Raw genomic sequence first — 12664 nt, 5'->3', positions numbered from 1 at the left:
TGGGAAGTTATCCCAGCGTGGGGTCTGGGAGGTGGGCGGTTATGCAGCGACGATGCTCTGGGTTACATTTGGTTGAACCGTCCCTTTCCTAGGCTGGCAGGAGAAAGCAGGGGAGTCCTGCTTAATTAGGTGTAGCAGGTGTTTTTTGCCAAGTGCTTTGCACCTAAACCAGTGACCTCTTCAGATTTTCCCCGCAATCCTTTTTGCCATTTAAGCCCGTCTTCATCCTACTTAGACAGATTCAGTCGTGTGTCTCTCTCCCGGAATCGGCTCCAAATAAACGGATCACGAATGTAAAACTATCCCCTCAAGACATATGACTAAGAATTGTCAAGGAGACTTTGGTCCACTATCCATGTCTATTATGCCAGTCACTCATCATGATCCCTTGTGGTGTGTCATACGTCATCATGACACTGATCCATGACACAGTTTAATACTATGCGGGGATGCTCCGGCACAGCACAGCTTCTTGCCTTTAACCTGCACCTTTGTAACTCGCTGTAACCGCGTCCTCTGGATCCTCTCCAAAGGACCACTGCGCAACCTAAATTAAAAGCCGCCATCCCGGTCCCTTTCCGGCCAAAAATGCGATAATCGGGGTTTCCAACTATTTCCCTGGTTCGAGGTTGTTTTGCCTGTGTTTCCCGACTCTTTTTTATCTCAGGTCCCTCAGCCCAGCGGCTGTCCTCACCCTCCCCTCCCAAACTCTGGCTGAACGGCTCATATCGGGGGATCTCCGCGCCTTGCAGTGCGCTATACCCCGCGTTAGGCGTTGAGCGCTCCTGATATTAAACTGGGAAAGGTGTCTGTCCCCACTTGAGATGTCTATTCCACTCGTGGGCGAAGGGCAACATCTGTGTGGCGGGTACACGCAGGGAGAGGTCGGCGGACGGCGAGGGAGGCTAAGGACACCAGTCTGCACCCCCCTGCACCTCCGTGGGTCGTCAGCGTGGAGGGAACCCGCGAGGTTTGCGTGGCACCATCTCGGAGCCACCATCCGACTCGGAGTCGGAGCATCCTCTGGGCTGTGGGAAGGAGACAGATCATAGCGGCGGCTGCAACGCCTGCGATTTATCACGGCAATGAACAATGTACAGTAATGCGGAGTAATTGCTCTTTCCGCTTCCAGAGGGAGCTCAAAGCTGGAAAATCAAGGTTAGAGTCTTCCAAACTGTAAACAATTTCCACAGGGCACATCCAAAGCTCACGCAGATAGACAGGGAGACAGACAGAGAGGGAGAGAGTTCCCCGTTTGTCTCGGAAGGGACTTTAAGATTCATTTAGCAACGTGCGGGGAGGGATAAAGATTCTGTCAACGTGTATTAATCTGTTTAGCTACAACACAGGGCTGAGAAACTTTTACCTGTGCGCAGCGGGAAGGAATCCGAGGTGGGGTACAAGGTGAGCGAGAACCCGGGCTGATGAACGACAGGATCAGCGCCGCAATAATTAATTCCCTGCAGACCACAGGGTTGTTTAGCAAGCACATAAACTCCAGCTGGAAACAGCGACCTGCTTGTGCGCGTTCACGTAGGGATCTCACGCGTGTCGGCTGCGAGTGAGGGCTGGTGTCCCGCCTGCGCGCAATTTCGGGGTTTTGGCTGCTGTAATACACCCGAGTGTCAGGTTGTAGCGTGGGATGTGGATATTTACATCCATCTCCGCATACGCACCTCTCCCTGTAAGTTTTCCCTCCGTGTAACTCTGCGCTCGTCCCGTATCACATGTTTTATTAAACGCAGATAAGCCCGCTCGCCGGTTCACAGTTGAGCAACGGTTGACGCTAAAAATTTAATGCTGACTCGGAAGTGGCGCTCGCTAATAAGGGGGTGCGTTGAGCACGGAGCTCTGGAAGGGCGGCTAGGATTTGAATCTGGGAGAGACGTTACTTCCCCTCTGCGCTGAGCTCGGCCAGTGCCGAAGAGGTTAAAACCATCCCCATCCTCATCCTCAACATCCTGCTCCAGCCCTGGTCGTGCCCTGCTCAACCTGCCCAGCCGGAGCAGCAGTGCATACCCACGCACACCCACGCACTCACACTCACCCCCGGGGTCCCTGACTGCTCCAGCTTCCTCCCTCCCCATCTCTTCTCCGCCCTCGCTCCACTCCCTGCCCTTCTGCCCCCCCCGCGGCCGTCAGGACTCCGAGTGGTGTCACATCCTGCGTATAAATCACGGGGAACAAGCCACAGGTTCGTTTCCTTCGGGGAAAGATAAACAAGTAAAAATAAATAAATGAAGCCGGCTTTATTGCTCTTTTAGCAGAGAGATTGCATGTCTCCGCTTATAAAAGGGGGGCGGGGGGAAGAAGAGAGTACATTAAAGAGCCACCACCGTCTCCCTGACAAGTCATTACGCCTTCATCCCCCACCAATTAACCACACCTCAAGGGGCTGCCGCTAACAGCTAAATTGGGCTGAAAACTAAAGGATCCTCTGGTCTGCCCGGGATGGGGAGGTCCCCTCGGGCAGCCCCCCCTGGAGCGGGGCAGGGTCAGTCACGGACGGGGGGAGCCGTGCCGACGAATTGCGCGCAGGCGGGCGGAGCGACGTAGGGTGCGGAGCGGGTGCGCACCCGCGCTGGGAGGCGGCAGCAGCGGAGGGGCCACGGGCAGGGGTCGCAGCTTCATGTACCTGGGGGAATCCTTCTTGAGCTGCCAAAACTTTTCTCTTTTTTTTGCTTTTTTTTTTTCTTCTATTCCTCCCCCAAAAAACTCCTCCCGCCGCGCTGGAGCCCTGATCCGTACCACAGTCCAGCAAACAATTCTATTTATCTCCTTTATAATAGCCATTTTATGCGGCACAATGCGACATATACAGCAATGAATATGTATAGAGAACTGCGAGAGGACATGAATGTTTTCGGTAAAATGCTACCTTCCCTACCTGTCTCTTTTCTTAGCTGGTTCGAACAAAAGGCATCCAGGATGCTTTTTGTGGCTCTGAATTAATTCCAAATATTTGGTACACAAACTTAGGAGCCTAAAGGAGATTAATTTTCCAGAGTAATCCAATTAAAAGATTTCTAAACTAATCTTTTGGAAAAAAAAAATAGTGCTAGGCTGAAGAGGAAAATCTGTTTTTTAAGACAGTGATTTATTGCACCAGTCTGGTCTATAGAAAGAAGCTTTCTTTGCTTGGAGATGACCACTATTCCTCCCCTCTGAGGTCGCAAATATACCCTGACATACATGTGGCTGAAACTGTTGATTTTATTTTATGGAAAGACTATAATCTAGGAGTGAATCTCACCCTTAACACGCCAAGTAAGGGAGTTTGGTCGCTTACAAGTACCCTAGACTTTTTAAAGTGCTAATAGATTTATGGTCTCTTTTCCGACGCCCATCCAGAGTAATTAGCACATATGTTCTAAATAGATGATAGTTTTGTGAGCAATAAAGCAATTACCCATCGCTGGAGCTGACGGTTCCTCCAACTAAACTCCAACCAGCAGCTAATTGGAAAAGTCATTTCAGCTCCATTGTCTGCAATTAGTCCTGCTAAACTATTACACCCAAACTACCTGGTTTGAGGTTTATTTATTCATTTCTATTTGCATTTACAAACGTTTACCAAGTCACGCTTAACTTTTCCAGGAGATGAGCCTCTCTGGGGCTGTTTTGGGGCTTGGTTTGTTGTTTGGTTGGCTGTTTTATTTCTCCCTCTCTTTTTTGCATCCAGGAGAGCCACGCTCCCATCTTGACCGTGCTGGAGGGCTCAGCGGTTCACAAACATGTGTCCACTCTGCTGAGCCGGGGTGATAAAACCCAATTTTTCCGGCCAGTGCAGCCAAGCGGGAGGGCAAGGGCGGTAGGGAGGAAGAAGGTTGATCCTGACAAAAAAAAAAAAGGAGAAAAAAGGAAAAAAAAAAAAAAAAAAGGAAAAAAAAGAAAAAAAAAAAAAAAAAAAGACCTTAATTCCCCTTCCACCCGCGCTCTGCATTTAGGGACAGCCTGGATGACCCCGCAGCACCACAAATAGCAGGTGTCCCTTGGCTGGAGGAGCCCGTGTGTCCCACTGGGGACATGGTGCCCCTCTGCCCCTTCCCATGGCACCGGAGGACGTGAAAAGATCTGTGGGTTGAGTGACCCCTTTTTTGTCGTCCATCCCCCCCCCTCTCTCCTCCTCGAAACTACCTCCTCCTGGAGGGTGGAAAAATTAAACAAGATAGCGGGGGTTGAGGACTTGTGCACAGTGAGTGGAAGAAATGTGTTAAACATCGGTTTGACGCCCCACCGGAGCTTCAAAATATACACCGGCTGGATTTCTTCTACTTAATTTAATCTTTATTGGACTGGGTTTCTTCTCGCCATCTATTCACCAGAAGTCCCAGCAAAACGTACCACAGGAGAGAAGAGAGGAGGGGGACGGGGACGGGGGCGTACTGTTTAGTCCTTCGTTTGAACTGCAGACTTTAGCAGGTATTTAGCAGGGAAGCACTCCAAGGAGTTTGAAATAGGTCTCTCAAGTCAAGACTTCTGCCCAGGGCTTGAGCTGGTCCTGGAGTGGAAAAGATTTGTGTGTTGGGATGGGAACTTGTAGCCTTAGCAACAAAGTAGTCACTTGAAGGAATTTAGAGCGAAAGCATCCCAGACTGAGAAAGAAACGCCGATTTCTGAGCGGCCAGGAGGGAAGAGATAGTGCCCTGGTTTGAGCCTCTAGAACAAAGCTTTTTCTATTTGCCAGCGACCCCCAATTTTGTCAGCTTCTCTTTTACCTTTTTTTGGTTAAGCCTAGGGAAAAAAAAAAAAAAAAAAAAAAAAGAAAAAAAGAAATCCTCGGCAGGATGACCTCCAGAAAATCGCTGGCAGCCTCGTCGCTGCCTGCACACGGGCCGGGCTCGGGCAACCAGCAAAGCAGAGCCAGCTGACCACCGATGAGCATCAGCCCCCTCCAAAACTCACCCTGTCTCGGTGGCCGGGGCTGCCTCTCCCAGTCCTGTCACCTTCAATATGTGAAAATTACCAAAATCCCGGGGTCTGAGGGAAAATAATGTCGGGCCGTCTCTCTGCGCTGCGCCTCCGAGCATCCACCCCCGGGAAGGGTCCTCACCGACCGGGCGCTGAGATGGGGGTTCGGGGGGGAACTCTGTGGCCCTGGCTGTCCCCCACTCCCCCAGGCCGCCCCGCAGGATTTGGGCAAGGGGTACAAGGGGTACCCTGCCCCGTAGGGTGCGCGCCTGTGTCTGCGGTGGCGCGCAGGGTGCGCGCATGGCAGAGGCTACCCACGCGTGTCCCTGTGTGCGCGCACCCACGGGCACCAACCCCTCCGGCCGCGCAACCCTCGCGCGAAAACATTTTCGTTGCTCCCAGAGCACACACACACATCCTTTTTTTTTTCTTCTTTTTCCATTACGAGCGATTAGATGGTGTCTATTCAAAGTTGCTGATCCAGAGAGAAAATAGGAGTAGATAAAAGGAGATTTCAAGTGACCTCCTCGTCCCTTTCACACCAACCTGAGCCCTAGAATAGCCAAGGATCAACTCGGACAAAAGCCCTTTCCTTTTCCCTTTCAGCTTCAGAAGATTCAGTGCAAGGGGTTAACAATAAAACATATAACTCTAGCCCCGTTTGGTAGGATCAGGCAATTTTGTATACCTTATTAACGACACCGTTGGATATGCCCGGGCTTCACCCCTAGAAACGTGTGAATTAAAAAATAATAATAATAATATTGATAAAGCCTTGGCGTGGTAAAATACATAGCAATCATTTAAGGCTCTTGTGTTGGGCTGGAGCGATTTGCTGTGTTTATTCTGTTTCGTTTAAACTTTATTTAAAGCGCATCCCCGTCCTCCCCACGCAGACAGAACACGCTATAATAAACATATCTTACTCTTGACAGTTTAAGTGAAAACTCTAAGGTTTATTACTCAGATCAACTTCTGATGAGGTAAATATGATCACAGCGCTACTGTTGTTACCAGCCGCACTGCTGCATTTTCCCCAGCAAAATACTTTTGCACCTTTTTATCTCGGGTGCTGGGAAGAAAGTGACATTAAATACTTAAACGTCTTGGAGCCGATGTCTGGTCTGCAGAAAGTCCAGCTCGAATCTCCTCCTGACGGACTAATCCCCGCAGTAAAAGAAATGGGATCTCTGACAGGTAACTATTAAGGAAATGATTATATACTGCCGTCGATTGCGTTGTCAGGACAATCTCACAACTTTCAAACTCGTTTCCAAACGTCAGCTCTTCATCAAAAGCCCCAGTCCAATTCGGAATGATAAATAACACCAAATTCACCCCTAACAGAAGGCGGGGGTTTAAAATACAGTCAGAGGTGTCTCAACGCGAAGCCTCGTGCTAATGGTTTTTGTACACTTTTGTTTCTCTTGGCTTCGGTGCTCAGATCACCGCAGCTTTATTTGTGCCGAAAGTAAATATTTGGTCCTGGATCCACCAGTGTGTTGAAAATTATTCCCAGATTTGCCTTGTATAGGAAGGTTTTATTTGCATCAAGAGGTCATAAATTTCTTTTTCCTGGAGCTCTACCTGGGAATTGCCATGCCTTGTGTTGTTAGACAAGTGGCCTTGGGTTTGGGTGCTTTCTCTCCCCTTCGCACGCAGGCGTGGAATAGGGTTTGTTTGGTTGTTTGTTTTTTGTGGCTTTTTTTCTATTTTATTTTTTATTTTTACTTCCAGGCACGGTTTTTTTTTTTCTGTTTGATTTTTTTTTTTTAATTAAAAAAAAAAAAGGCAGGTTTTCGGATGCTCAGGCTTATCAGTTCGAACGCACGGCGAGTGAAAACTTGTGATTCAGCGTCCTGCTTTCGGGTTGGCACCGCAGCCCGGTACTTTCGAGCGCTAACAAATGACAAACCCGCGGCTTGGCGCGGCCTCGCTGCCGGGGAGACTGCGGGGACAGCAGATTGCCTTCCCGAGGGGGTGCGGGGGGGGCGGACCGGGAGGGGGGGCCGTTGTCACGCCGCTTTTTTGCCAGTCCCGTCTAGAATAATTCCAGGGAAGCAGGCGGCGTGCGCGATCGCCTCTCTGGGTGAAGCACACAGGGAGGGCGAAAAGCGAAGTGTGTTGGGGCGGGGGGACTGGGAGGGGACCCTTCCCGGGGGTCGTGGGACCCTCTGGGATGTGCGAACGCTACGGACAACGTGGGGATGTAGCTCACGACCCCAGGAGCGTGTTTCGGGCTGAAGAGGAACAAGTCCGCAACCACGAGTGATATTTTGAAAAAATAAATACATGGGGCAGGATACGCGTGATGGGGTGATCAGGGGTACGAGGGCAGGGGGGCGCTGACGCGGGGAAAGGCGGAGGCCCCTCTTTCCCAAGGCCATTCGCCTTCAGTGAGATGTCGTGAAACGGCCTGGGCAATGGGCTTGGGCGATAGTGTCAGGGATACCTGGAGTGGGAAGGTGCCCTCCCCGGAGGCCGGGGAAGGAGAAGGGGGGGTGTATACATCCACCCGTCATCGGGCCTCCTTTAGAAAACGGCGGGGGTCGGCACGAAATGTCCCCGGGGGTGCACGTCCCGCAAGGCGGCTGCGGGCAGGTGCTGCGGGCGGCAGCGAGCGAACAGCCCAAACCAGCACCCGGAGGACCGGCCCCCCCCGGATGCCCAGGGTGCTGCAACCCACCAGAGACTCCCTTTCCAGGGTGGGGGGGGGACACGACACACCGCTTCCCTTCGTAAAGCACCACCTCCTGCCTGCACACCTTGCATTGCGCTCCTCAAAGAACTTGGTTGTTCTCCAGGTCTGGCTGAGGAGCGGGGAGAGAAGGGGAAAAAGAAAGGGGAAAAAAAAAAAAATAAAGGGGGTGGTAAAAGGGGAAAAAGGCCCCAGCACCTCTGATGGGAAATGAGGCCTGGCTGCGCATCGGCGGTTGTCGAGGCCTGGCACGGTACCACCGTCCTCAGCCCGGCTGCGGGGGACCCGGGTGGGCAACAGGGTCGGGACACACGGTGGCAGCTGTGGGGGGTCCCGCGGTGACCGGTCATCCCCGGCTTTGCAACAGGACCGGCCTGGGGAAGGGGTTCTCCCGACGGCTCCGACCGAGAGGAGCAGCAGCGGGAGGGCTGGGGAGCAGAGAAAGGGACCCCAAAGCGACTCTCTGGTTTTACAGTATCCCAGCTTGAAGGTGTCCGCTGGTCAGAGCAGGGGAGGGCTCAAAATGCTAAAAATTGGGAGCGAGAGGGACATTTTTGCACACCAGAACTGCTGTCGCTCCCTGTGACAGCAGCCTGTATATTTATTGTCCTCTGTCTATCCTGGTACCTCCGTACATGTATGCCCATGTGTGTATATACATATATGTATATATATATGTATATATATATGTGTATATATGTACATCCGTGCATGTACGAGTGTATTTATGTATACATGTGTTGCCTTGTGGAGCTTGGCAGATGAAGCAGGCACGTAACATTCGTTTTGGAAAATGCAGGCTACCGATCTCAGCTCCCAGCTCACATGCAACCGTGCCACTTACAAAATAATAATAATAATACCTTCAGCTGGGTTTTATATTATACTCTACGCCCCCTCGCCTTCCTCCCCTACAGAAATAACGTGTAGATGTTGTAACCACTAATCTCCAGAGGAACTTTTCCAGAAGGGGAAAAGAAGGCTGCAGAGGAGAGAGAAGCCAGCGTCGTCCCGGGTTGGGTTACACCGGGGAGAAAGAAAGAGAGACAGAGAAAGCAAAAGAGAAGGGGGGGTGGGGGAAGCAAAATCAAAAAAAGCCACTAAATTCTCTTAAAACCCTGTCACCTTCAGATCCCAGCCTGAGCCGGGCCTGAGGAAAGCGGTGTCTGGGGCGACAAAGGGAAAATTAAGTCTGAGCATGTCCCCAGCGCCGTCTCCTCTACCCATTTCAGATCCGCAGAGGTTAAAAAACAATCAAAGCTCATTTCCCAATTAAATGTGAGTTGTGACCATTTTTAAGTGTCCCTGTAATTTGTCGGGGAGAGGAAACGTCTCCCGTCGATTGAACTGTGCTTTAACCTGGTCAGCTGAAGCATGAGGCTACTTTTATTGATGGATGCCCTCCGTCCCGGCTCCCTCCCCAGCCTCCTGCACAACCACAGGACGCCGCAGATGGGATTTTCCCCGGGATTCCCGCAAACTTCACCGGTCCCTCATGTATCAGCTTTTTTTTTTTTTAACCCCCATTTTATAATCTCTTTCCCTCAGCATGCAGCAAATGAATACCGCCAAGCGCTCACAGACAGGCGAGGGGAGAAAATACCTCCCCGCCGCACACCCCCCTCCCCAGCCCAGCGCAATCTGAGCGGGTTTAGGTTTCCTCCTGATTGCGGTTGCGCCCAGCCTGGCTGGGAAGCATCTGACCGCTGCCCCTTTAATCTGTTGACATTATCACCCAGATAAACAGGCTGCCATCGATCTTTTCATTAGGTGATCAAATAACAAACAGAGCAGGTGAAAGAGAAGAGCGTCAGGATGCTCGCACTTCGCTACCCCGGCGCCCTGCTGCGGTTTGGGGACAGAAGTTGCGCTCGGCATCACCGTGGGGTCGGTGCCCGTGGAAACCCGCGTGGGTCAGCCCTTAGACATGCGTTGTGTGAGCGGCGGGTGAAGCGGGGTACAATACCCACACATAGGGGGAGAGGAGAGGGCGGGGGGGGTTGGTGGGGGAATGTGAAGAAAGTCTCTGGACAAAATAAGGTCTAGGCGCCTCTCCCCCGCCCAAATAACGGGATGCCCAAATAACGGGACGCCGGGGGTGAGGGCAGCCCGAGGGGGGGGTGGGAGGCTGGGGAAGGTCTCCCCGCCAAGTGCCGCGGCCCCGCTCCCCTCCCTCTGCCCCGAAAGCCCGAGGAGAGCAGCGGTGACTTGCCTGGGGTGTCCCGGGGTGTCCGGGAGCCGGGGCCGGGAGGAGCTGCGGGCTGCTGGGTCCGTCCACCTTCTCTCAGGCTTTTCTGCCTCTGTCTGTGTCTGTGTCTCTGTCTCTCTCTCTCTCTCTCCCCCTCTCTCTCTGTGCCTTGCTCTGCCTCTTTTACTCCCTGTCTCTTCACAGTCTGGGGAGTAAAATCTAGATGATATACATACCGAGCTTGCTTTTTTTGTCCGGTTTAATCTTATTCGTTTCACCTTTTCACTGACCAAGAGACAGGACCGAGAGTTTATTTGGAAAGAAGGAGAGAGAGGAAAGGAGCCTACTGTTGCATAGTCAATAACATCCTTTTTATCAATGCAATATACAATAGAGACGGCTTGGCCAAGGGACTCATTGAAAATCTCTTCATTATTTCGAGACAAAATCAAGCGTTTATTCTAATCTCAGAAATGATGAAGGATTCTCCTCTCCAGCCGGCTCCCAGCCTGAGATTTCAGAGCTGACAGAGAAAGAGGGGGGGGTGAGGGGGAAAAAAAAAAAAAAAAAAAAAAGAAAGAAAGAAAGAAAGAAAAAAGGAAAAAAAAAGTGATCACGATACATCACAGTTGAAGCCTTTTTTTCCTCTTTCTTTCTCTAAGTGAAAGCAACCTCCCTTTACAAAAAAAAAGAAAATTCAGACATACATTTCATCCCCTTTCACCCTCCAGGATTTTTCCCCCACTTTCAATCTGATTATAAACTTTTATGGGAGATAAGAGGAGAGTAGGGTTTGGTTTGGGGAATTTGGGTTGTTCGGTTTTGTTGGTTTTTGGGTTTTTTTTCCTAAGTTTGTTTCTTCTTTGTCACATGCAGTCCTTCGACCCAAAGCAAATTTCAGACTTCTGAGCAGAACAGGGAAGGCTGCGGGAATACAGGCTTCTGAGAAAGAAGAGACAGAAATTAAAAGGGGATTCTTCTCTCTAGTGCAGTTTTCTACTTAAAATAAAGAAAGGGCAAAACAAAACAAAACAAAAAAAAAACATAGAAGGGGGTGTGCAAGGCCGCAGACAGGCCTGGTGGCCCCCCCGGGCTCCCCGGGGCCGGCGGAGCGGTGCCACTAGATGGCAGCCGGCGCCAGCGATTCCCGCTCCGCGCCGCCGGGGCCGCGGAGGGGAGCGGAGCGGGGCGGCGGAGGGGCGGAGAGGAGCGGAACGAGGTGACCGCCCCCCCTGCGCATCCCTCCCTTCCCAACCCCGCGCTGATCAACTCACTTTTGGAAAAAGGATCCACGGATGATGGGGGGGGGGTGGGCGGGTGGGGTGCGGCATTGCGCGGAGGACGGTTGGGGTTGTTCTGGACATTCCCACACCCCCCCAAAAAAAAAGAATTAAAAGGGAGAGGGGTGGTGATTTCCCACGCGGAAAGCGCGGAGCCCAGCGGGGCGGTGGGAAGAGGTGGGGGCGGCACACTAGGTGAGGGGTGGGCGACAAAAAATAGCCCAAAGTGGAATGGGAGCGTGTGGGGATGTCCGGTGTGTGCGTGTGCAAGAGTCCGCGTACCGAGCGCGTTTTCTTCTCCATCATTAAAACCCCTGGCGTGGCTTTTGCAATTGGGAAAGGAGAGAGAAATCTTGATTTCAGACGTAGTGAGGGGGGAAAAAAAAAAAAAAGAGAGGAAAAAAACCACCAACTTTTCACGGGGAGCCTACATCGTTCCCTTTTAATTCCCCCTTTCCGCCTATCGCAATGCATCCTCCTCTGTCGATGTGTGTGCTGGGGTGTGTGTGAGAGGGGGAGAGAGAGAGACCGTAGACGACCCATACTAATCAGGTCTCAAAGTAAATAGCAGCGCAGGGCGATCTCAATGTAAATTGTGCTTGTCAGAAGAATCCCCTCTCCCTCCCTCCTTCTACCCTCCCTCCCTCGCTCGCTCCCCCCACACCCCTCTCCCTCCCCTCCCTTCCCCATCCCAGTCGGTAGGTAGCGGAGAATAAAAAAAAAAAAAAATTAAAAAAAAAATTAGAAAGAAGGGGGGGTGTGAAGCTCTGGGGGGGCAACCAATAGAGTGAAGGAGGCTTGGCTAACCTTAGCCTCCCATTTTCTCTCCCCCCAATTCAGGGCTCTGACCAGTCAGTCGCCTTTGATTATCAGTTGCCAGCAGCCCTTCTCTTGGCTCCTTGACACGAGCTCCATATAAGGCAGCGATCTCCATAGAAACGTGTCAGTTTCAATAGTAGTGTCAAAGTTCACTATATACAGACATTCGCGCAGATCCCCCTTTCGGAAACATTGCTCTGCTAGGCTTCCCGTTTAAACGCATTCATTTTTTGGGTCTCTCTCTCTCTCTCTCTCTCTCTTCCCCCCCCCCCCTCCCCTTTCTTGCATATTCTATTAGTTGTGTGCTTCCCCCCCCCCTTCATCTCCCTCTTCTCCTTCCTTTTCTTCTTTTTTCCACCCTTCCTCCTTGTGTCTTTCGCTTCATTCCTGCAGGAGAAGAGGAGAGAGGTGAAACTAAAAAAAAAAAAAAAAAAAAAAAATCTCGGAAAGAAAGGAAAAAGGGGAAAAAGCAGAGAGAGAGACGGGGAAAAAAAAAAACCGGAGAGAGAGAGAGAGAACGCGTTCACATCTTAATACCGTTATTATTTTGACCATTCCTGCCTATTTTTTTTATTTTGGGGGAGGGCTTCGCTTCTGGCTGATGAGTTTTTACCCGAAATACTTTTTTTAGGCAAACAAACAGAAAAAAAAAAAGAACGTTTTGTGGGGGGCGATTTCCACCGATTTTTTTTTATTATTATTTTTTTTCCTCGCAACCGGCATCGTGCACTCTCACAAGAGAAGAAGAAGGAAGGGGCAAGAAAGAGG

At 51.2% G+C, this 12664-nt stretch overlaps 1 long non-coding RNA gene across 14 annotated transcripts in view; it reads right to left on the bottom strand.

Moving 5' to 3' along the window:
• LOC136115251 (uncharacterized) overlaps window positions 1-10335 on the bottom strand; it is a 69956-nt gene extending 59621 nt beyond the window's left edge. For all 14 annotated transcript variants that reach the window (XR_011736671.1, XR_011736667.1, XR_011736664.1 and 11 more), the window contains exon 1: window positions 9822-10335. This is a non-coding gene — a long non-coding RNA (uncharacterized lncRNA). The remainder of the gene's footprint in view (window positions 1-9821) is intronic.
• Window positions 10336-12664: the final 2329 nt, after the last annotated feature.

Source organism: Patagioenas fasciata, chromosome Z (genome assembly GCF_037038585.1).
Source record: "Patagioenas fasciata isolate bPatFas1 chromosome Z, bPatFas1.hap1, whole genome shotgun sequence".
Taxonomy (NCBI): Eukaryota; Metazoa; Chordata; class Aves; order Columbiformes; family Columbidae; genus Patagioenas; species Patagioenas fasciata.
This window is presented reverse-complemented; position numbering and strand designations above follow the sequence as displayed.